The following is a 26360-nucleotide window of genomic DNA, read 5'->3' as shown; positions in this document are numbered from 1 at the left end:
CTTCCAGCAGCACTTCTGCCGTCCACACGGGTACCCGGACCAAGTGCTGACGGACCAGGGACCTGCCTTTGAAGCGGAGGTCTTCCGGGAATTCTGCAATCTGTATGGCTGCCGGAAGATAAGGACGACACCCTATCATCCGCAAACTAATGGACTTTGTGAGAAAATGAACCAGGTGGTAATGGATCTCCTCAAAACGTTGCCCCTGGAAGAACGCAGTCTGTGGCCTGAGAAGCTGCCCGATCTAGTGGACCTATACAACCACATCCCGGTAGGTTCCACCAACTGTACCCCGGCTTACCTAATGAGGGCGAGACCTGGTAAGTTACCTGTTGACCTGGAAATGGGAGTCCTGACACCCGAGGACACTTCACCAGAAGCAGACTGGGACACAGAGAGGCAGCAGCAGTACCGGAAAGTACAGGAGAGCGTGGAGCGAAGTCTCTGTCAGGCTAGGGAAAGACAAGAGAAAACTTACAACCAGTATGCTCCCGCTGTTCCCCTGGTACCCGGAGAGCAGGTCTTGAAGAGGAAAAGACGGCTCCACAAGTTGGACGACCAGTGGGAGAAGGACCCGTACACCATACTGCCCTCAAGCCACGAGAACCCGAAAGTCTGTACCATCAGTAAAGACGGAGGGGAGACCATAGCCATTGTATCCCGGGATCACCTGAAGAAGTGTCCTGAACAGCTACGGAACCCTGAAGAGGAACAAGAAGACCATCGACCCATAGAGGAAAGGGAAGATATGGTTAGTACTGTGCTCGGAGACTTCCCTCGGTCCTGGACTCAAGTCAATGGTGCAGTTGTGGTACCCGTCCTCACGTTCCTCCAACCAGCATCCCAAGTGCCTACGGAGCAACAGGTAGAGCTGGAAGAGCAGCCGGTCCAGGAGGCAGAAGACTCCACACAAGCAGAACAGGAGGATCAACCCTCTGCTTATAGTGAGCCTGCCGTACCCCTAGTGAGTCAAAGAGCCGGTAGACAGCTGCCCAGTTTACCCTTGACAGCTCCTACACCCTGTAGTTCAGGGCTAGACAGTCAGCTCCGTAGGTCCACTAGGGCCACTAGAGGCCAGTTACCCGCACGTTGGAGGATTTGAAGTGTATAAATTGTTTTATTTGTGGTTACCTGTTTTTCTTGTTGCTTGTGTATAATTATGTGTTTCTAGTTATTTATAGGAGTCCTTGGTGGATTTACCGGGAATCCTTTGTGTATAGTTGGAGCGTAACCCAGGACGTACTAAAGACTGTTAAGGACTCGGGGCAGGACAGACCCCTACCTGGTTACGTCTCCCTGTTTTGGTGAAATGGACACCTTGCTTTTCTTCAAAGACTGCACCAGGTTGCGGACACGCCTTAACCATCTTTATGTGTTTTTCTTATTGTATTATTATTGTTTATACCTTGTTATGTTTTTCTAAAAATATGTTTAGTCCCGGAGTACTAAATTTCACTAGGGGGGAATGTGGCACCCCAGGGGTCTGGTTTCCACAGTAACGGCAATGTTATGTCTGAGAGCAGGTGGGAGGTCTCTTGGTCAGGGATCCTGTGCATGCCACACCTCCTGCCCAGTCCTGGGAGGGGAAGAACTTCCCCTATATAAACCTAGGGCTGAGGCAGGGTTAGTGAGGAGAGAAGAAGTAGAGACAGAGAAGAGAAGCAGATATAGGAAAGAACATCAGGAGCTCTGTGGGAGCAGTGCTACAAGGAGTCAGGGGCTGGCAGCTGCAGAGCTCGCCCTGACTGAGAAGTTATCACCGGACCCGGAGTCCGAGGCTGTGGGGACTAACTCCTATCCAGCAGCAGAAACCGACCGGCAGGGGATTGCAGGTCCTCTGGCCCAGAAACCCGAAGGCACGGTCACACGCGTGGGACCAGCACCGCCGTCGTGGAGCGGAAGCTACTAGAAGGCCCCGAGTCACCGGCCATACGGGTGAGCACCACACGGTACACTCAGGGACGTGGGCTACTTATACCCGCTTCTAGCAAGGTAGCCAGAAGAGTATCGTTAGTTTGGGAGGCCTACAACTCCGCCTGGCCAGGGGAGATCCCATCTGCTCAAGGACTGACCAGGCCCCAATCGCTAGCCAGTACTCCGGGAGGGTCTATCGTTGTCACCAGTAAAGACCCTGAACTACACCGTACCGTCTCTGAGTGGTTCCTGCTACCCCCATCATCCACGTCGGCTGCCCTGAGGCCATACCCCTCCCGTTGGGGGTTATACTATCACGCTGCACAATCCTACCACCGGCCTCAGCGGTCTGCCCTGCAGCAGCAGCTCCTTAGCTGTACTCAACGGGTGGCGTAGTTGTCCAACATCTACCGCTAATACAGCGCCACTTAGTCTGACTCCCTGGGCACGGACCGGATCACCGCCACGAGACTACAACCCTCAAGAGATCCGGCTCCGGGTAAGCTCCCGCATGCGCAACGCAGCGCGACACAGGCCCAGGGGCTCGTCATATTCAGATAGGTTGGGAGTAGGGAATAGTTGTGATTGCAGTCCTTTTAAGGACTAGGTTACAGCATTTCCTATGACTTTTATCAGGGAGGTCTGTGCTCTTAAATAGATAGATTGTGGGAGTAAAGACTAATTGTAATTGGAGTCCTTTTCAGGACTAGGTTACATCAGTTCCTATCAGTTTTTGCCAGGCAGGTCTGTGCCAGTGCTGTGCAAGTTTTTTTCACAGCATTTGGCTGAATCCAGCAAAGCTAATCCTTTTTGGCCTATTGCAGAGTGTGTTAGTCAGTGGAGTAGCCTATCTGTGTTGCAAGATATACCACCTGTGTATAGAATACCAATTTTTTTACTGCACCTAGTGAAGTAAAATCTTTTGGGCATAGCATCATTCTATTAGTCCATCTATACTGACCTCCATCAGGTTGCAAACTGAATATATTTTTTTCTGCATCTACCTCTGAAAAAATATTGGGCTTCTAGCTGTGTGTGGGTCTTGTTCTATTAATCCATCTATACTGACCTCCATCAGGTTGCAAACTGAATATTTTTTTTTCTGCATCTACCTCTGAAAAAATATTTGGCCTTCTAGCAGTGTGTCGGACTTTCTCTATTAGTCCATCTATACTGACCTCCATCAGGTTGCAAATTAAAACTAATTTTTATCTGCATCTACAGTACCTCTGAAAAAATATTTGGGCTTCTAGCTGTGTGTGGGACTTGTTGTATTAGTCCATCTATACTGACCTCCATCAGGTTGCAAACTGAATATATTTTTTTCTTCATCTACCTCTGAAAAAATATTGGGCTTCTAGCTGTGTGTGGGACTTGTATTAGTCCATCTATACTGACCTCCATCAGGTTGCAAACTGAATATATTTTTTTCTGCATCTACCTCTGAAAAAATATTTAGGCTTCTAGCTGTGTGTGGGACTTGTTGTATTAGTCCATCTATACTGACCTCCATCAGGTTGCAAACTGAATATATTTTTTTCTTCATCTACCTCTGAAAAAATATTGGGCTTCTAGCTGTGTGTGGGACTTGTTGTATTAGTCCATCTATACTGACCTCCATCAGGTTGCAAACTGAATATATTTTTTTCTGCATCTACCTCTGAAAAAAATATTGGGCTTCTAGCTGTGTGTGGGACTTGTTGTATTAGTCCATCTATACTGACCTCCATCAGGTTGCAAATTGAATATAATTTTTTTCTGCATCTAACCCAGCCAATAGTTTTGGCCTAATACCACAGTTTGGCCACTCAGCTCTGCTCGGTTACCATCCATTGTTTTTTTGTGCAAACAAGTCCAGAGTTGTGAATTAGTTAACCAACAAAATGAGTGAAAAAAGGCCTGCTGCTGGTGGAAAGGGGAATAGGCGTGTTGGGAAGGGGAAAAAAGGTTGTGTCCGTGGGGTAGGTGTTAAAGCAACAGTAACATCTGCAGAAGAAAGACCATCTTCCAGCCAAACTAAAATGTCTACTTCTTTTAGCGGACAATGTGATAAGATCCCTTTCTTACGGCCACGCCAATCGCTACAAATTCCAGATGAGGCACAAAAACAGCAGGTGCTTCAACGGATATCAAGTGCTCCTTTAAGTGGGCTCTCCTCCACATCAACTTCAACATCACAAATACTCCAGTCCTCAAAGGTGTCACCCAAATCGCACTTGCTTCCTCACAGCTCCCAAATCTCCAGCTGCCCGTCTGAGTATGAGGTAGAACAGATGGTTGAGTCTGCAGAGCTGTTTACTCATACTATAGCCTGGGAATCAGAGGTCGACTCCAGCGCTTCTGTGAATCCAGACAAGGAAATGATCTGCACTGATGCCCAGAATCTTTATGAGTCGGATCCAGGACCAGACGCAGAAGGTTCTGACCATAATGTAGACCCTCATTCCCAAACTGTAACTCCTGTTGGTGGAGACAATGAGGAAGATGATGATAAGACTCAAATACCTGATTGGAGCGACAACTTTAGTTTTTTGTCAGGGCAGGAACAGGTTGGCTCTGAGGACGACGGGTGTGATAACACACAGGGTGATGATGATGAGGTTGGAGATCCCACTTACTGTCAACCCACAGTCAGCCAAGAGATGAGGTCAGCAGAGGAGGTGGAGGAAGATGCTAGTGACGACGAGGTCAGGTTGCGCCTTCCTGGACAGAGACGTAGTACTGGAAGCACGTCAACAACTGCATCCTCAAACACAACTCTGCCTCTCACCACAAGTCGTGGTGGCTCTTCAGGTCGCATGGGTGCTAAGCCTTGCATAGCCTGGGCATTTTTTCAGATCGATAAAGATGACCCAACTCGTGTTATCTGTAACATTTGTCAGCAAAAGCTAAGTAGAGGTCAAAAAATACATAGTTTGAGTACTTCATGCATGAACCGGCACATGGACATGAAGCATAAGTTGCAGTGGGAAGCTCAGTGTGCTACAATGCGGCCTAGCCGGCCGGGCCAACCACCGTCTGCCATATCTTGTGCATCCACGGCCTCTTCATCCTCTGTGACTGGGGGGACAGCAGTCACACCTGTTTTGGGGCGCAGACCTGCCACCTCTTTACCCGCAACAGCCAGCGTGATTGGCAGGTCATCATTTTCTTTGGAGGTGGTAACAGCAGCTGGTGTTGAGCGCTGTCCGACATCGATAGCACCACCTTTGGATCAAGGCAATCTAACATGTCCGCCTGCATCTTCCTCACAGACCGGCAGTTTGCCAGGGACACCCTTATCAACCCCGTCTAAGCACAATAGCCAGCCCTCGGTCCCTCAGATGTGGACAAGTAAAAGACCATTTCCTCCTAGCCATGAGAAAGCTAAGAGGTACAATTTCACCATCTGCAAGCTCTTGGCTACAGAAATGCTGCCTTTCCGCCTGGTGGACACAGAGGATTTTCGAGACCTTATGTCCGTCGCAGTGCCCCAGTACCAGATGCCCAGTCGGCACTACTTCTCAAAGAAAGGTGTGCCTGCGCTCCACCAGCATGTCGCACACAACATCACCGCTTCTTTGAGAAACTCTGTGTGTGACAGGGTGCATTTCACCACAGACACTTGGACGAGTAGGCATGGACAGGGGCGTTACATGTCGCTGACTGGGCACTGGGTAACTATGGTGACAGCAGGACAAGGGGCTGCTGTCCAAGTCTTGCCGTCCCCACGAGTTGTGCGTCAATCCTCTTTATGTCAAAGTTCCTCCACTGCTTCTGCCTCCTCAACCTCCTCTCGGTCTTCCACCTGCACCCAAAGCCTGTCTGGTCATGCCACAAGCTTTCTAACTGCGCAGAAGGGATCCTGCACACCTCCTTACTATGCTGGCAGTAGGGCTCAACGTCATCAGGCGGTTTTTACATTGAAATGTCTGGGAAATGTGAGTCACACAGCTGAGGAGTTGTGGTCAGCTCTGGAGAACCAATTTCATGAATGGTTGTCTCCACTGGACCTGAAACCAGGGAAGGCCGTGTGCGACAATGCTGCAAACCTGGGTGCGGCCCTTCGCCGGGGCAATGTCACACACGTGCCTTGTATGGCTCACGTGTTGAACCTGGTTGTCCAGCAATTTTTAGCCCACTATCCCAGACTAGATGGCCTTCTGCAGAGGGCACGGTCGCTGTGTGCTCACTTCCGCCGTTCGCATCCCGCAGCTCAGCGACTTACATCTCTACAGAAGTCGTTGGGCCTGCCACTTCACCGGCTAAAATGCGATGTGCCTACCCGGTGGAATTCAACTCTGCACATGTTGCAGCGACTGTGGCAGCACCGACAAGCCCTGGTGCAATACGTTCTGACGTATAGCCTGGGCCAACGAGATCCAGAGGTGGGGCAAATCACGCTGGAGGAGTGGTCTCAGATCAGGGACCTATGCACCCTTCTGCACAGTTTTGAAATGGCGACGAAGATGTTTAGTGCTGACGATGCCATTATCAGCATGACTATTCCGGTGATGTACATGCTGGAGCACATGTTAAACAGAATTCGGAGTCAGGTGGTGGCACAAGAGGAGGTGGAGGAAGTAGAGGAGGAGGAGTTGTATGCGGAAAGGCTAACATCTGCAAGGTCCAGACGGTCGGCAGCACCAAGGCGGCAGGCATGTGAGGGTGGGGGAGATGGTTTTACCAGGGCGCATGGTAGCAGCCAAACTAGTGAGGAAGGTGCAGGAGCCCAGGAAGAAGTGGAGGACGAACTGATGGAAGACTCATCAGATGAGGGAGACCTTGATCACATTTCTGTTGTGCGAGGTTGGGGGGAGAGGACAGAGGAAGGAAGCATGATTGTTACCTCGCCACCAACACAACAGGGACTTGGTGCTCCTGGATGCGCAACACACCTGAGTGCCTTCTTGCTGCACTACCTGCAACATGACCCTCGAATTGTGAGAATTAGAAATAATCCTGACTACTGGGTTGCCACACTGTTAGATCCCCGCTACAAAAGTAAATTTGCAGAAATTATTCCTGCCATAGAAAGGGATGTATGCATGCAGGAGTATCAGCAGAGACTGTTGCAGAATCTTACATGTGCTTTTCCACAAAATACCAGTGGTGCACGTAGTGAATCTCACAGTTCCAACTTGCCAACCGTGGGACCGTCAAGTGTTCAGCACTCAAACCGTAACAGAACCACAGTATCTGCTGGTAACATCAATTTTGCGGAATCATTTCACCACTTTTTTAGCCCATCCTTTGCAAGGCCACAGGAGACAAGAAGTCTGACACATAGTCAACGCCTAGAGAGGATGGTACAGGAGTATCTCCAAGTAAACATTGAAGCCACGACTGTGTCACTGGACCCTTGCTCTTTTTGGGCTTCCAATCTGGATAAATGGCCGGAGCTAGCCACTTACGCCTTGGAGATCTTGTCATGCCCCGCAGCCAGCGTTCTGTCTGAACGTGTGTTCAGCGCTGCTGGTGGTGTGCTGACAGATAAGCGCACGCGGCTCTCCACTGATAATGTAGACAGACTCACGTTCATAAAGATGAACAAATCATGGATCCGAAATGACTTTTCTACCCCTGTGTCATCCTGGGGAGAGTAAAAGCTTGATGATTGTTTAAAATCACCCTACCAACCGTTTTAAGCTTTCAAATTACTAATCATGTTTATCTGTATCTTGACTGGAAAATAATTTGGGCTTTGTAGCAGTGTGCAGCACTGATCCTATTAGGCCATCTATAATAAGCTCCACCAGATTTAAAATTAAAAATAATTTTTAGCTGCATCTAGCCCGGAAAATAATTTTGGGGCTCCGAGATGCGCAAGACACATAAGTGCCTTCTTGCTGCACTACCTGCAACATGACCCTCATATTGTCAGAATTCGAAGTATTCATGACTACTGGGTTGCCACACTCTTAGATCCCCCAAACTTTTCGATCAACCTTTTCATTTTAATAAAGACCAAAAAAATGGTCATTTTTGAAATTATAAGCATTAGCAGGTTGTTAGAAACTGAAATCAAACAGTTTTCAACTCAAAACTTTATTCTAGGTGATGTTACATTTTCACATAGGACCCCTTGTTCGAAAGGAGCTTCTGAACTCTCTCGTCCATTGAATTTGTCAGGTTTTGGATGGTTTCTGCTTCAATTGTTTTGCATGAGGACAGAATATCCTCCCAGAGCTGTTGCTTAGATGTGAACTGCCTCCCGCCATCATAGACACTCCTTTTAATGATGCTCCAAAGGTTCTGAATGGGGTAGAGGTCAGGGGAGCATGGGGGTCACACCATAAGTTTGTCCCCTTTTATGCCCATATCAGCCAGAGATGCAGATGTTTTATGTGCAGCATGAGATGGTGCATTATCATGCAAAAAAATGATCTTGCTGTGAAATACACGGTTCTTCTTCTTGAACCATGGCAGGAAGTGCTGTTTGAGAAAATCCACATACATTATGGAGTTCATCTTTAGCGCCTTCAGGGATCCTAAAGGGGCCAACAATCTCTCTCCCCATGATTCCAGCCCAAAACATTACTCCACCTCCTCCTTGTTGGCGCTGTAGCCGTGTTTGCGTGGGGTGTCCATCAACCAGCCATCCTCCACTCCATCCATCTGGACCATCGAGCGCTGCACGGCACTCATCCGTGAACAAAACTGTTTTGAAATCAGTCTTCATGTAATGTTTGGCCCACTGGAGCCGTTTCTGCTTGTGTGAAGTGGATAGAGGAGGTCGACAGGATGGCGTATGCACAGCTGCAAACCTCTGAAGGACCCTGCATCTTGTTGTTCGGGGGACGTTGGAGGCACAAGCAGCTTCAAAAACTTGTCTGCTGCTATGACAAGGCTTTTTTGCCGCTGCTCTTTCAACCTGACGTAATTGCCTGTAGGAAAGAGTCCTCAATTTGCCCTTATCAGCACGCACACGTGTGTACTGTGAATCAGCTACATACTTCTTGATTGCCAAGACACTTCATCCTGATCATCGCACAATGTTGATTGTAGTCATGCCTTGACCTAAACACTCCACAATTTGTTGCTTCTCAGCAGCCGACACATCCTTTTTCTTTCCCATTTTGGCAGAAAATGTAGGCTGCTTAATAATGTGAGAGAGCCTTCTTAAGTAGTCTTGCCTTTCATTGGACACACCTGCCAAACTAATTAGCACAGGTGTCTGCAATTGCTTACAGTGATATAAAGAGCCCTGACACACATCACCATCAATGAGTTTAACTGACAAACAAACAAATTCTTCCCTTATCACTCCTAAACACTTTTTGCATAATAATTTGGAACACAGTGTACATGTGCTTTTCCACAAAACACCAGTGGTTCACGTAGTGAATCTTACAGTTCTAACTTGCCAACCGTGGTCTGTATGGAGTTGTTCAATAAAGGGCCCAAAATTAAGATAACATAGATGGGAGAGGTCTCTATGAATAGGAATTCCTAAGTATTTGATACCCTGTGAGGGCCAGGCAAAGGGAAAGTTGGACTGGATGGAGTCCTATATGGATTTGGGGAGGGAGACATCGAGGGCCTCAGACTTCGCTGCATTGATTTTAAAATTTTACCATGTAACAAAGTGATCTATTTCAGCCATAACAGCAGGGATGGATATATGTGATTGAGTGATATATACTAGGACATCATCAGCAAATAGAGAGCACTTGTACTCGGTGCCTCCCACCTCAATCCACCTAATATTGGGGTTATGGCGAATTGATGAGAGCAGGTGCTCCGTCACTAGGATGTATAAGAGAGGGGACAGAGAACATCCCTGCCTTGTCCCATTGGTGATTGTGAAAGGTGATGAAAATGTTCTGACGTGCCCCCTGGGCCTTGGGACACCCGGAGCCGGACCCTTTTTGGTGGATGCTGGTGGTTGTAGTCTCCGTGGCGGCAACCCGGTTCCGTGGCTCAGGGCGGTCAAACCAGTGGCGGAACTATTTATGTGGTTTTGATGACTACGCCACCCGTGGATTGCGGTCAGAGTGAACCGCCGCTCCAGGGCAGACCGCTGAGGCTGGTGTTGTGGGTGCAGCAGAGCGTAGCATAACTCCCCACGGGAGGAGTATAGCCTCAGGGCAGTGTATGTGGAGGATGGGGGTGATGGTGCAGGGCAGCAGCAGTAATGACACGGAGTCAGTGATGCAGTCCAGGGCCTTTACTCACAGTTCTTATTATCCAGACCACGTCTGCAGGTAACGGCTGCCCACGTCGTACTATGCTCACCAGGTGAGGGGCTCAGACAACTCCCAGATAACTTTGGAGTGCTTCACAGGACCCCCTTTGTGTGTCCTTTGTCTGGCCTTTCTTACCAACCCTTCTGTCCGGCTGCCTCGGGCCTCCTCTTGGTAAACTTGGCGCCAGTTTCCCTGACTCTATGTGGTGCCTTCCTAGCGGGTGTAGCGAGGGGCTGCGCCACATAAAATGTCACAGCCTCCTGTTTCTAGCTGAGGGTCGTTTCCTGCCTCCACTAGTTTCGGGGACCGGTCTCCCCCTTTGGCCTGACCCCTCCACGCAGGTGGATTCTGGCGTGCGGTGGCGACTCGCCCGTCCGCACCCCTGAGATCCCTTCGTTCCTCGTTCCTGGAGCCTTCTCCGCTCCTCTTCCTTCCTTCTCCCTCTTCCAGGCCTGGGCCTCTGTTACTAGGCCCGCCTCCGGAGCAGAGCTCATGCAGAGCCCCTGCTCCCTGCCACTTCTGCTCAGACTTCTCTGCACTGAACTAAGATGGTGCCCACCTTTTATACTCCCTTCTCAATGCACCCAGGAACTGCTTCCTCCCTGCTCCTGCACTACAGGGTTCCCCTTCCTCAGTGTTCCCTCCCCCCAATCCAGCCAGGGACAGGGACTGTCGTGCCCATCTCAGGGGCATATTGGTCGCCCTGCCCCACGGCAATGTGGTGTAATGCATGCAGGTGTCGGGTCCTGATCCACACTACATCCTTACCTGAGAGTGAGATATCACACCTCTGGGTGAGGTGCAATACCTCTGTAGCAACCGAGCCCTCAGGGTGCTACAGTTCCATTTATCTTCAGCCTAGGTGACGTATTGCGATACAGGGCCGTGATTTTGGCTATAAAAGGGTCCCCTAGACCCCTACCCCAAGCTTTTTAAGAGAATCATATATGGCGTGCCAGGAGACTCTATGGAATGCTTTCTCAGCATCCAACGAGAGTATCTAATTACAAATTTTTAACTGCATCTAGCCCAGGAAATACTTTGTGCCTAGTAGCAGGGTCTGCTAGTCAGCGGATTATCCCGGCTGTTAAGCAAGCTACACCACCTGTAGTTTGGACACTTCATTTTTTCAAAGGAAATGCTTCGGGACCACGGGATACTCAGAGAAGAGCATCAGGAGGCACCCCAAGGCATAGGGGCTGGGACTGGCAGTAGGATGCCTTGCGGTGGACAGCCGAGCTCGATCCTTATAAAAGCTTTTTAACTGCAGCAGCTTTAGTGGACGCTACTGGAGCTGGAATTACGCGGCTGCTGGCATGAGACTTGCCCTCCAATAGATCCTTGTAAATGGATTTAAAGTGTATTCATTCAAATTAGAGAGACAATTTAAATTAAAAAGCTTAGAGCTGCCTCCACCACAGGGGGGCTCGCTCGACCCACCAGCGGACAGGCACCAGTATTGGGAGAGGGGGGCTGGCCGTCAGGGTTCACCGCGGCTCTGGCACAAACCCGGCGACACGGAGGTGGCACGGGCAGGAGCGGACTGGCCGTGTCGGCTTCTCACTTTTTGGATTTTAGAAGGGCATGACATGCCTATATCTGTGTCTCCCCCTCCTTTTACTCCTCCACCTCTTTTATTTTCGCATGACTATATGTACTTGTCACTTTTCCATGTGTTAGTTATGTTTTCTGAGCAGTTTGTCAGCTTTTGGACACCTTTGAAGGTGTTTTCTATGTGTTTCTATGTGTTTTTGTTTGCCTGCCATTGGTTTTAACGGTGTTCGAAGGTGTTTGACGAACAATTCGACGAACAGTTCGGCGAACACACGGGTGTTCGACGAACCGAACCGAACTCGAACACTACGGGGGTGGCTCAACACTACTGATAATGTGAATGTCAATGCTTTACCTGCTGATAATGATGATGATGATGATGACGATGATGATGATGTATTGGAAGGTACAGGAGAACTCAGCCATGTCACGCTGCGGGGCGATATTGCTGAGGATCCCCTAGCAGGAGCAAATGTCAGTGCTAAGGGTAACAGGGAGAGGCACGGGGACCATGAAGCAGGTGGTGCTGTGCCAGTGACCAGTGTCACAACAGATGGTGACCTGGCTGATGGTAGCTGCCCCATACGTAGCACTGTGCCCGAGGTAATGGGGGAGGATGGCAAAGTAGTACTCATAGCCGTGCAGGCTGATGGGAGGGTGTTATTCCCCGGGGAGACGGCCTATATAGCCGCTGTTACCCGCACTCAGAGTGCCCAGAACGCAAGTAACGCCCTGCCTTCTGGACCCTCCTCGGACAGAGGAATAACAGAATCAGGTATGGACCCAGAGCCGGTCCCAGAGGGTCCCAGTGAGGACGTGGCCTTAACCTCACGTCTGGCTTCCTCCAGCCAGGAGTTTCAGGCAGCTCTGCACTCAGATGCTAGCCTAGAGATGTTAAGGAGCCTCGCTGAGAAACCCACCTCCGAGTCGGGTAAGGAGAGGGTATTCTGGGACCAAGGGAGGTTGTACCGGGAGACTGTTCCCTGTAAATCCCAACAGGAGAGGCTGAGGGAAAGACAGCTGGTCGTCCCCTACCAATTCAGGGATGAGTTGTTGCGGATCGCATATGAAATTCCTCTCGCTGGACACTTGGGGGTCAGCAAAACCAAGGCCCGGCTGTCTCACCACTTTTATTGGCCCAAAATGGGGACAGATGTGATAAACTACTGTCGCTCCTGTACCACATGTCAAAGAGTGGGAAAGTCAGGGCCGGCTCCCAAAGCCCCCCTGATCTCTTTGCCAGTGATAGAGGAGCCTTTCCAGAGGATTGCTGTGGACATTGTGAGACCACTGGCCATACCCAGCAGCTCTGGAAAACGTTTCATCCTTACCGTGGTAGACTATGCTACTCGGTATCCGGAGGCAGTATCCCTGTCCTCAATTAGGGCGGATAAGGTGGCGGACGCCCTCTTGGCCATCTTTTCGCGAGTAGGCTTTCCCAGGGAGATGCTTACCGACCAGGGGACCCAGTTCATGTCTCGCTTAATGGAGGCCCTATGTAAGAAAATGCAGGTGCAGCATCTGGCATCGAGCGCGTATCATCCTCAAACCAATGGTTTGTGTGAGCGATTCAACGGTACCCTCAAACAGATGTTAAAAATGCTGGTTGAGACCCAGGGATGCGACTGGGAGCGTTACCTCCCACACCTGCTATTTGCTTACAGGGAGGTTCCACAGGCCTCGACGGGGTTCTCCCCCTTTGAGCTCCTGTATGGCAGGCGTGTCCGAGGGCCCCTTGGGTTGATAAGGGAATTCTGGGAGGAAGAGCCGAGCTCCCCAGGAATGTCCATCATGGAGTATGTCATGCGCTTCCGTGACAAGATGCAGACCTTGACGCAGTTGGTGCAAGACAACATGGCGCAAGCCCAGGCTGACCAGAAGCATTGGTACGACCAGAACGCCCGAGAGCGGACCTACCAGGTGGGTCACAAGGTGTGGGTGCTGGTCCCCGTACCAAGGACAAGCTTCAGGCGGCCTGGGAAGGCCCGTACGTCATTCACCAACAGCTCAACCCGGTCATCTACGTGATCACTCTTGACCACAAACGGGGTAGGCGGAAGGCTTTTCACGTTAATATGATGAAGGCTCATCAAGAACGTGGAGCCTGCGTCCTACCGGTCTGCAGCCTGCCCGACGATGGGGAGGACGACCCCCTCTTGGACATGCTGGCCCAAGCGAAGGCCAGCGGGTCCCTAGAGGAGGTCTCAGATGCGAGCAGTGCTGAAACCCTTCCAAGCAGTGTTCACCAACCTGCCTGGCAGGACTGAAGTGGCGGTCCATGAAGTGGACACCGGGAATCATGCCCCACTCTGGCGGACAGCCTATCGAATCTCCGACGAGGTGCAGCATGTCATGCGCCAGGAGGTCGAGGAGATGCTGAAGTTAGGGGTGATTAAGCAGTCCAAGAGCGCGTGGGCCTCACCTGTAGTCCTGGTGCCAAAGAAGGACCGGACCACCCGGTTCTGTGTGGACTACAGGGGGCTCAACGCTATCACAGCCTCTGACGCACAACCAATGCCACTCATTGAGGAGCTGCTGGAGCGGTTAGCCAGCACGAGCTATCTCTCCATTATGGATCTGAGTCGGGGATATTGGCAGATTCCCTTGAGCCCGGGGCCCAGGAGAAGTCCGCCTTTATCACCCCCTTTGGATTGTATGAATCCACGGTCATGCCTTTTGGCATGAAAAATGCCGCTGCCACTTTCCAGCGAATGGTCAACCACCTGCTCCAGGGACTGGAGAGGTACGCTGTGGCGTACCTGGATGACATTGCCATCTTCAGTCCCACCTGGGAGGATCACCTCGAGCATCTGCAGCATGTGCTTGGGCGCATTCACCAGGCGGGCTTGACCATCAAGCCAGGAAAGTGCCGGATGGGCATGAACGAGGTCCACTACCTGGGGCACCGGGTAGGTGGGGGTACTCTGAAGCCAGAGCCTGGGAAGGTGGACGCTATCGTGTCGTGGCCCACCTCCAGGACCAAGAAGCAGGTTCAGTCCTTCTTGGGCACCGCAGGGTACTATAGAAGCTTTGTACTAGACTATAGTAGCCTTGCAAAGCCCTTGACAGACCTCACCAGGAGGAGCCTACCCCATTCAGTCAAATGGACAGATGAATGCGAAGTGGCCTTTCGGGCTTTGAAGACTGCCCTGAGCAGCTCTCCTGTGCTAAAGGCGGTCGACGGCACACGGCCATTCTTCGAACAGACCGACGCCAGTGAGTTTGGCCTCAGTGCTGTACTCAGCCAGGTCGACTCGGGGAAGAAAGAACACCCCGTGTTGTACCGAAGCCGGAAACTGCTGCCGAGGGAAGTGGCCTAATCCACCATAGAGAAGGAGGGCCTGGCCATTGTATGGGCCCTGCACCGCTTACAGCCTTACTTGTACGGGCGCCCCTTCACTGTCGTGACTGACCACAACCCCCTGAGTTGGCTGCACACCATGTCCGGTGCCAACGGAAGGTTGTTACGCTGGAGCCTTACCCTCCAGCAGTACGATTTTACCGTTCAACACCGCAAAGGCAGCGAGCATGGCAAAGCCAAAGGGTTGTCCCGGCGAGGGGAACCTCAAGAGATACGCCTGGAGGAGTACCAGAAGGTCCTAACTCCATAGCGCAGCCTAAAAAGGGGGAGGTGTCAGTCAAAATGTATTTTAGTCCTAGTTTTAAAAATGTTGAAAGGGCAGCCAGAGATGTCTTCAATCTCCGCCCCCTGTTCGTTTGGAAGAGACTTCCATAGTAACTACTCTTGCTCCCCCTCAAACAAGGAATTTTTATAACCACCATAAAACGTCAGCAAGCATACTGGTATACCCTGGATTTTCCCTCCAATCCTATTGTTTAACTGTACAAACTTTTAATGTCGAGTTTAATAATGCACATGACTGTCACAAACACAGGGACCACATTTTTGGAATGCTCACCTTTTTCCAATTATAATAGTATATCTTGCATAACTGAGAAACCACCGGAAACCCGGGAAATGGGTTCTGAGCTTCTGAGCGTCATAGAGATATCATATTTGATATCCATCTTCATGAATATTAGTGACGGCAAACATGATGTCTCCATCTTGGATGTGGGACACCCCCATACCAAGATATGAAATCTGAAGGATTTTTATGTCTTATGCAGCTGGGTGGGTTCACAAAACCGAGCCCCCGTGTGAGGTAAACAACATGGGTGTCTCTTAGTGTTTTGCCCCTTACTAAAAACCAGAACGGCCATTTTACTTCATTCTTAAACCGGGACGTCAGACGCATGCACTCCTCGCTGCGTGGAGGAATCGCACCTAATTTCCGGGGAGCCGTCCCCCATACAGAATCTGAGACCATCATCTCATGGCGCAGGTTTTGCTATTATTTACCCAATTATTTATATAACTGTTTTATGCATATATGTAAATTGTCTCTTTTATAATATCTTGTATATCTTTTGTAGACACTGCCCACTTTCGGGAGTAAATCATTATTATTTACCAGCTTCATTCTTCTTGTCCTATGTCGAGCAAACACGTTCCTCACCCGCTAATTCACGTTACCTAACGGGTACCCGATCCACCTGTTAAGCGATCGGTGGTGGCAGTATACCAGTATTTATGTGATATTGTGGTTTGAGGGTGGCTGGACGGAGGTATATATACGTTCCTGGTAGGAACTGGTGGTATATATACGTCCTGTCACATCATGTGCTACAATAGTCAACATAAATTAGAGCAGCAGCGCCCGTGCTTATCCTTGGTCAATACCGGGTTTGACCAGCAAGATAAGGGGGAGCCAGAGGGCTGCAAGGTCTGACCAAGTGTGTTTTCGTGACACCACCCCCATCCTCCACCACCTTATATCATACAGGTCAGACTATCAACCCCATCCTTCACCACCTTATATCATACAGATCAGACTATCAACCCCATCCTCCACCATCTTATATCATACAGATCAGACTACCACCCCCATCCTCCACCACGTTATATCATAAAGGTCAGACTATAACCCCCATTCTCCACCACCTTATATCATACAGATCAGACTACCACCCCCATCCTCCACCACCTTATAACATACAGATCAGACTACCACCCACATCCTTCACCACCTTATATCATACAGATCAGACTACCACCCCCATCCTCCACCACCTTATATCATACAGATCAGACTACCACCCCCATCCTTCACCACCTTATATCATACAGGTCAGACTACCACCCCCATCCTCCACCACCTTATATCGTACAGGTCAGACTATTACCCCCATCCTCCACCACTTTATATCATACAGATCAGACTACGACCCCCATCCTCCACCACCTTATATCATACAGGTCAGACTACCACCCCATCCTCTACCACCTTATATCATACAGGTCAGACTACCACCCCATCCTCCACCACCTTATATCAAACAGATCAGACTACCACCCGCATCCTCCACCACGTTATATCATACAGATCAGACTATCACCCCCATCCTCCACCACCTTATATCATACAGATCAGACTACCACCCCATCCACCACTACCTTATATCATATAGATCAGACTACCACCCCCATCCTCCACCACCTTATATCACACAGGTCAGACTACCACCCCCATCCTCCACCACCTTATATCACACAGGTCAGACTACCACCCCCATCCTCCACCACGTTATATCACACAGGTCAGACTACCACCCCCATCCTACACCACCTTATATCATACAGGTCAGACTACCACCCCCATCCTCCACCACGTTATATCACACAGATCAGATTAACACCCCCATCCTCCACCACCTTATATCATATAGATCAGACTAAAACCCCCATCCTTCACCACCTTATATCATACAGATCAGACTACCACCCCCATCCTCCTCCACCTTATATCATACAGGTCAGACTATCACCCCCATCCTCCACCACCTTATATCATACAGGTCAGACTATCACCCCCATCCTACACCACCTTATATCATACAGGTCAGACTACCACCCCCATCCTCCACCACCTTATATCATACAGGTCAGACTATTATCCCCATCCTCCACCACCTTATATCATACAGGTCAGACTACCACCCCCATCCTCCACCACCTTATATCATACAGGTCAGACTACCACCCCCATCCTCCACCACCTTATATCATACAGGTCAGACTATTATCCCCATTCTCCGCCACCTTATATCATACAGGTCAGACTACCACCCCCATCCTCCACCACCTTATATCATACAGGTCAGACTATTATCCCCATCCTCCACCACCTTATATCATACAGGTCAGACAATCACCCCCATCCTCCACCACCTTATATCATACAGGTCAGACTTCCACCCCCATCCTCCACCACCTTATATCATACAGGTCAGACTACCACCCCCATCCTCCACCACCTTATATCATGCAGATCTGACTACCACCCCCATCCTCCACCACCTTATATCATACAGATCAGACTACCACCCCATCCTCCACCACCTTATATCATATAGATCAGACTACCACTCCCATCCTCCACCACCTTATGTCACACAGGTCAGACTACCACCCCCATCCTTAAACCGGGACGTCAGACGCATGCACTCCTCGCTGCGTGGAGGAATCGCACCTAATTTCCGGGGAGCCGTCCCCCATACAGAATCTGAGACCATCATCTCATGGCGCAGGTTTTGCTATTATTTACCCAATTATTTATATAACTGTTTTATGCATATATGTAAATTGTCTCTTTTATAATATCATGTATATCTTTTGTAGACACTGCCCACTTTCGGGAGTAAATCATTATTATTTACCAGTTTCGTTCTTCTTGTCCTATGTCGAGCAAACACGTTCCTCACCCGCTAATTCACGTTACCTAACGGGTACCCGATCCACCTGTTAAGAGATCGGTGGTGGAAGTATACCAGTATTTATGTGATATTGTGGTTTGAGGGTGGCTGGACGAAGGTATATATACGTTCCTGGTAGGAACTGGTGGTATATATACTTCCTGTCACATCACGTGCCACAATAGTCAACATAAATTAGAGCAGCTGCACCCGTGCTTATCCTTGGTCAATACCGGGTTTGACCAGCAAGATAAGGGGGCGCCAGAGGGCTGCAAGGTCTGACCAAGTGTGTTTTCGTGACACCACCCCCATCCTCCACCACCTTATATCATACAGGTCAGACTATCAACCCGATCCTCCACCATCTTATATCATACAGATCAGACTACCACCCCATCCTCCACCACCTTATATCATACAGGTCAGACTACCACCCCCATCCTCCACCACCTTATATCATACAGATCAGACTATCACCCCCATCCTCCACCACCTTATATCATACAGGTCAGACTACCACCCCCATCCTCCACCACCTTATAACATACAGATCAGACTACCACCCACATCCTTCACCACCTTATATCATACAGATCAGACTACAACCCCCATCCTCCACCACCTTATATCATACAGATCAGACTACCACCCCCATCCTTCACCACCTTATATCATACAGGTCAGACTACCACCCCCATCCTCCACCACCTTATATCATACAGGTCAGACTATTACCCCCACCCTCCACCACTTTATATCATACAGATCAGACTACGACCCCCATCCTCCACCACCTTATATCATACAGGTCAGACTACCACCCCATCCTCTACCACCTTATATCATACAGGTCAGACTACCACCCCATCCTCCACCACCTTATATCAAACAGATCAGACTACCACGCCCATCCTCCACCACCTTATATCATACAGATCAGACTACCACCCCATCCTCCACCACGTTATATCATACAGATCAGACTATCACCCCCATCCTCCACCACCTTATATCATACAGATCAGACTACCACCCCATCCTCCACCACCTTATATCATATAGATCAGACTACCAGCCCCATCCTCCACCACCTTATATCACACAGGTCAGACTACCACCCCCATCCTCCACCACCTTATATCACACAGGTCAGACTACCACCCCCATCCTCCACCACGTTATATCACACAGGTCAGACTACCACCCCCATCCTCCACACCTTATATCATACAGGTCAGACTACCACCCCCATCCTCCACCACGTTATATCACACAGATCAGATTAACACCCCCATCCTCCACACCTTATATCATACAGATCAGACTACCACCCCCCTCCTCCACCACCTTATATCATACAGGTCAGACTACCACCCCCATCCTCCACCACGTTATATCACACAGATCAGATTAACACCCCCATCCTCCACCACCTTATATCATATAGATCAGACTATTACCCCCATCCTTCACCACCTTATATCATACAGATCAGACTACCACCCCCATCCTCCACCACGTTATATCACACAGATCAGATTAACACCCCCATCCTCCACCACCTTATATCATACAGATCAGACTATCACCCCCATCCTCCACCACCTTATATCATACAGGTCAGACTATCACCCCCATCCTCCACCACCTTATATCATACAGGTCAGACTACCACCTCCATCCTCCACCACCTTATATCATACAGGTCAGACTATCACCCCCATCCTCCACCACCTTATATCATACATGTCAGACTACCACCCCCATCCTTCACCACCTTATATCATACAGATCAGACTACCACATCCATCCTCCACCACCTTATATCATACAGGTCAGACTACCACCCCCATCCTCCACCACCTTATATCATACAGGTCAGACTACCACCCCCATCCTTCACCACCTTATATCATACAGATCAGACTACCACCCCCATCCTCCATCACCTTATATCATGCAGATCTGACTACCACCCCCATCCTCCACCGCCTTATATCATACAGATCAGACTACCACCCCCATCCTCCACCACCTTATATCATACAGGTCAGACTACCACCCCCATCCTCCACCACCTTATATCATACAGATCAGACTACCACCCCCATCCTCCACCACCTTATATCACACAGATCAGACTACCACCCCCATCCTTCACCACCTTATATCATACAGGTCAGACTACCACCCCCATCCTCCACCACCTTATATCATACAGGTCAGACTATTATCCCCATCCTCCACCACCTTATATCATACAGGTCAGACTACCACCCCCATCCTCCACCACCTTATATCATACAGGTCAGACTATTATCCCCATCCTCCACCACCTTATATCATTCAGGTCAGACTATCACCCCCATCCTCCACCACCTTATATCATACAGGTCAGACTACCACCCTCATCCTCCACCACCTTATATCATACAGGTCAGACTACCACCCCCATCCTCCACATATTATATCATACAGGTCAGACTACCACCCCCATCCTCCACCACCTTATATCATACAGATCAGACAATCATCCCCATCCTCCACCACTTTATATCATACAGGTCAGACTACCACCCCCTTCCTCCACCACCTTATATCATATAGATCAGACTACCACCCCCATCCTCCACCACCTTATATCATACAGGTCAGACTACCACCCCCATCCTCCACCACCTTATATCATACAGGTCAGACTATCACCCCCATCCTCCACCACCTTATATCATACAGGTCAGACTATCACCCCCATCCTCCACCACCTTATATCATACAGGTCAGACTACCACCCCCATCCTCCACCACCTTATATCATACAGGTCAGACTACCACCCCCATCCTCCACCACCTTATATCATGCAGATCTGACTACCACCCCCATCCTCCACCACCTTATATCATACAGATCAGACTACCACCCCATCCTCCACCACCTTATATCATATAGATCAGACTACCACCCCCATCCTCCACCACCTTATATCACACAGGTCAGACTACCACCCCCATCCTCCACCACCTTATATCACACAGGTCAGACTACCACCCCCATCCTCCACCACGTTATATCACACAGGTCAGACTGCCACCCCCATCCTCCACCACCTTATATCATACAGGTCAGACTATCACCCCCATCCTCCACCACCTTATATCATACAGGTCAGACTACCACCCCCATCCTCCACCACCTTATATCATACAGATCAGACTACCACCCCCATCCTCCACCACCTTATATCATACAGATCAGACTACCACCCACATCCTCCACCACCTTATATCATATAGATCAGACTACCACCCCCATCCTCCACCACCTTATATCATATAGATCAGACTACCACCCCCATCCTCCACCACCTTATATCACACAGGTCAGACTACCACCCCCATCCTCCACCACCTTATATCACACAGGTCAGACTACCACCCCCATCCTCCACCACGTTATATCACACAGGTCAGACTGCCACCCCCATCCTCCACCACCTTATATCATACAGGTCAGACTATCACCCCCATCCTCCACCACCTTATATCATACAGGTCAGACTACCACCCCCATCCTCCACCACCTTATATCATACAGATCAGACTACCACCCCCATCCTCCACCACCTTATATCACACAGATCAGATTAACACCCCCATCCTCCACCACCTTATATCACACAGATCAGATTAACACCCCCATCCTCCACCACCTTATATCATACAGATCAGACTACCACCCCCATCCTCCACCACCTTATATCACACAGATCAGATTAACACCCCCATCCTTCACCACCTCATATCATATAGATCAGACTATTACCCTCATCCTCCACCACCTTATATCATACAGGTCAGACTACCACCCCCATCCTCCACATCTTATATCATACAGGTCAGACTACCACTCCCATCCTCCACCACCTTATATCATACAGATGAGACTACCACCCCCATCCTCCACCACCTTATATCATACAGATCAGACAATCATCCCCATCCTCCACCACCTTATATCATACAGGTCAGACTACCACCCCCATCCTCCACCACCTTATATCATACAGGTCAGACTTCCACCCCCATCCTCCACCACCTTATATCATACAGGTCAGACTTCCACCCCCATCCTCCACCACCTTATATCATACAGGTCAGACTACCACCCCCATCCTCCACCACCTTATATCATACAGGTCAGACTACCACCCCCATCCTCCACCACCTTATATCATACAGGTCAGACTACCACCCCCATCCTCCACCACCTTATATCATACAGATCTGACTACCACCCCCATCCTCCACCACCTTATATCATACAGATCAGACTACCACCCCATCCTCCACCACCTTATATCATATAGATCAGACTACCACCCCCATCCTCCACCACCTTATATCACACAGGTCAGACTACCACCCCCATCCTCCACCACGTTATATCACACAGGTCAGACTACCACCCCCATCCTCCACCACCTTATATCATACAGGTCAGACTACCACCCCCATCCTCCACCACCTTATATCATGCAGATCTGACTACCACCCCCATCCTCCACCACCTTATATCATACAGATCAGACTACCACCCCATCCTCCACCACCTTATATCATATAGATCAGACTACCACCCCCATCCTCCACCACCTTATATCATACAGGTCAGACTATCACCCCCATCCTCCACCACCTTACATCATAAAGATTAGACTACCACCCCCATCCTCCACCACCTTATATCATACAGGTCAGACTACCACCCCCATCCTTCACCACCTTGTATCATACAGGTCAGACTACCACCCCCATCCTTCACCACCTTATATCATACAGGTCAGACTATCACCCCCATCCTCCATCACCTTATATCATACAGGTCAGACTACCACCCCCATCCTCCACCACCTTATATCATACAGGTCAGACTATCACCCCCATCCTCCACCACCTTATATCATACAGATCAGACTACCACCCCCATCCTTCACCACCTTATATCATACAGGTCAGACTATCACCCCCATCCTCCATCACCTTATATCATACATGTCAGACTACCACCCCCATCCTCCACCACCTTATATCATACAGGTCAGACTACCACCCCCATCCTGCACCACCTTATATCATACAGATCAGACTACCACCCTCATCCTCCACCACCTTATATCATACAGATCAGACTACCACCCCCATCCTCCACCACCTTATATCATACAGATCAGACTACCACCCCCATCCTCCACCTCCTTATATAATACATGTCAGACTATTACCCCCATCCTCCACCACCTTATATCATACAGGTCAGACTACCACCCCCATCCTCCACCACCTAATATCATACAGATCAGATTACCACCCCATCCTCCACCACCTTATATCATACAGGTCAGACTACCACCCCCATCCTCCACCACCTTATATCATACAGGTCAGACTACCACCCCCATCCTCCACCACCTTATATCATACAGGTCAGACTACCACCCCCATCCTTCACCACCTTATATCATACAGATCAGACTACCACCCCCATCCTCCACCACCTTATATCATACAGATCAGACTACCACCCCCATCCTCCACCACCTTATATCATACATGTCAGACTATTACCCCCATCCTCCACCACCTTATATCATACAGGTCAGACTACCACCCCCATCCTCCACCACCTTATATCATACAGATCAGACTACCACCCCCATCCTCCACCACCTTATATCATACAGATCAGACTACCACCCCCATCCTCCACCACCTTATATCATACATGTCAGACTATTACCCCCATCCTCCACCACCTTATATCATACAGGTCAGACTACCACCCCCATCCTCCACCACCTTATATCATACAGGTCAGACTACCACCCCCATCCTCCACCACCTTATATCATACAGATCAGACTACCACCCCCATCCTCCACCACCTTATGTCATACAGGTCAGACTATCATCCCCATCCTCCACCACCTTATATCATACAGGTCAGACTACCACCCCCATCTTCCACCACCTTATATCATACAGATCAGATTAACACCCCCATCCTTCACCACCTTATATCATACAGGTCAGACTACCACCCCCATCCTTCACCACCTTATATCATACAGGTCAGACTACCACCCCCATCCTCCACCACCTTATATCATACAGGTCAGACAACCACCCCCATCCTCCACCACCTTATATCATACAGGTCAGACTACCACCCCATCCTCCACCACCTAATATCATACAGGTCAGACTATTACCCCCATCCTCCACCACCTTATATCATACAGATCAGACTACCACCCCCATCCTTCACCAGCTTATATCATACAGGTCAGACTATCACCCCCATCCTCCACCACCTTATATCATACAGATCAGACTACCACCCCCATCCTCCACCACCTTATATCATATAGGTCAGACTACCACCCCCATCCTCCACCACCTTATATTATACAGGTCAGACTACCACCCAAATCCTCCACCACCTTATATCATACATGTCAGACTACCACCCCCATCCTCCACCGCCTTATATCATACAGATCAGACTACCACCCCATCCTCCACCACCTTATATCACACAGATCAGACTATTACCCCCATCCTCCACCACCTTATATCATACAGGTCAGACTATCACCCCCATCCTCCACCTCCTTATATCAAACAGATCAGACTAGCACCCCCATCCTCCACCACCTTATATCATACAGGTCAGATTACCACCCCCATCCTCCACCACCTTATATCATACAGGTCAGACTACCACCCCATCCTCCACCACCTTATATCATACAGGTCAGACTACCACCCCATCCTCCACCGCCTTATATCACACAGATCAGATTACCACCCCCATCCTCCACCTCCTTATATCAAACAGATCAGACTACCACCCCATCCTCCACCACCTAATATCATACAGGTCAGATTACCACCCCCATCCTCCACCACCTTATATCATACAGATCAGACTACCACCCCCATCCTCCACCACCTTATATCATACAGATCAGATTACCACCCCCATCCTCCACCTTATATCATACAGATCAGACTACCACCCCCATCCTCCACCACCTTATATCATACAGATCAGACTATAACCCCCATCCTCCACCACCTTATATCATACAGATCAGATTACCACCCCCATCCTCCACCACCTTATATCATACAGATCAGATTACCACCCCCATCCTCCACCACCTTATATCATACAGATCAGACTACCACCCCCATCCTTCACCACCTTATATCATACAGGTCAGACTATCACCCCCATCCTCCACCACCTTATATCACACAGATCAGATTACCACCCCCATCCTCCACCACCTTATATCATACAGATCAGACTACCACCCCCATCCTCCACCACCTTATATCATACAGATCAGACTATAACCCCCATCCTTCACCACCTTATATCATACAGGTCAGACTATTACCCCCATCCTCCACCACCTTATATCATACAGATCAAACTACCACCCCCATCCTCCACCACCTTATATCATACAGATCAGACTATAACCCCCATCCTCCACCACCTTATATCATACAGATCAGATTACCACCCCCATCCTCCACCACCTTATATCATACAGGTCAGACTACCACCCCCATCCTTCACCACCTTATATCATACAGGTCAGACTATCACCCCCATCCTCCACCACCTTATATCACACAGATCAGATTACCACCCCCATCCTCCACCACCTTATATCATACAGATCAGACTACCACCCCCATTCTCCACCACCTTATATCACACAGATCAGACTATAACCCCCATCCTTCACCACCTTATATCATACAGGTCAGACTATTACCCCCATCCTCCGCCACCTTATATCATACAGGTCAGACTATTTCCCCCATCCTCCA

Source organism: Phyllobates terribilis, unplaced genomic scaffold (assembly GCF_046119375.1).
Source record: "Phyllobates terribilis strain yellow unplaced genomic scaffold, ASM4611937v1 Scaffold_7__3_contigs__length_470593459, whole genome shotgun sequence".
In the NCBI taxonomy this organism is placed as follows: Eukaryota; Metazoa; Chordata; class Amphibia; order Anura; family Dendrobatidae; genus Phyllobates; species Phyllobates terribilis.
The sequence above is the reverse complement of the archived record's forward strand: the minus strand, read 5'-3'. Positions refer to the sequence as shown.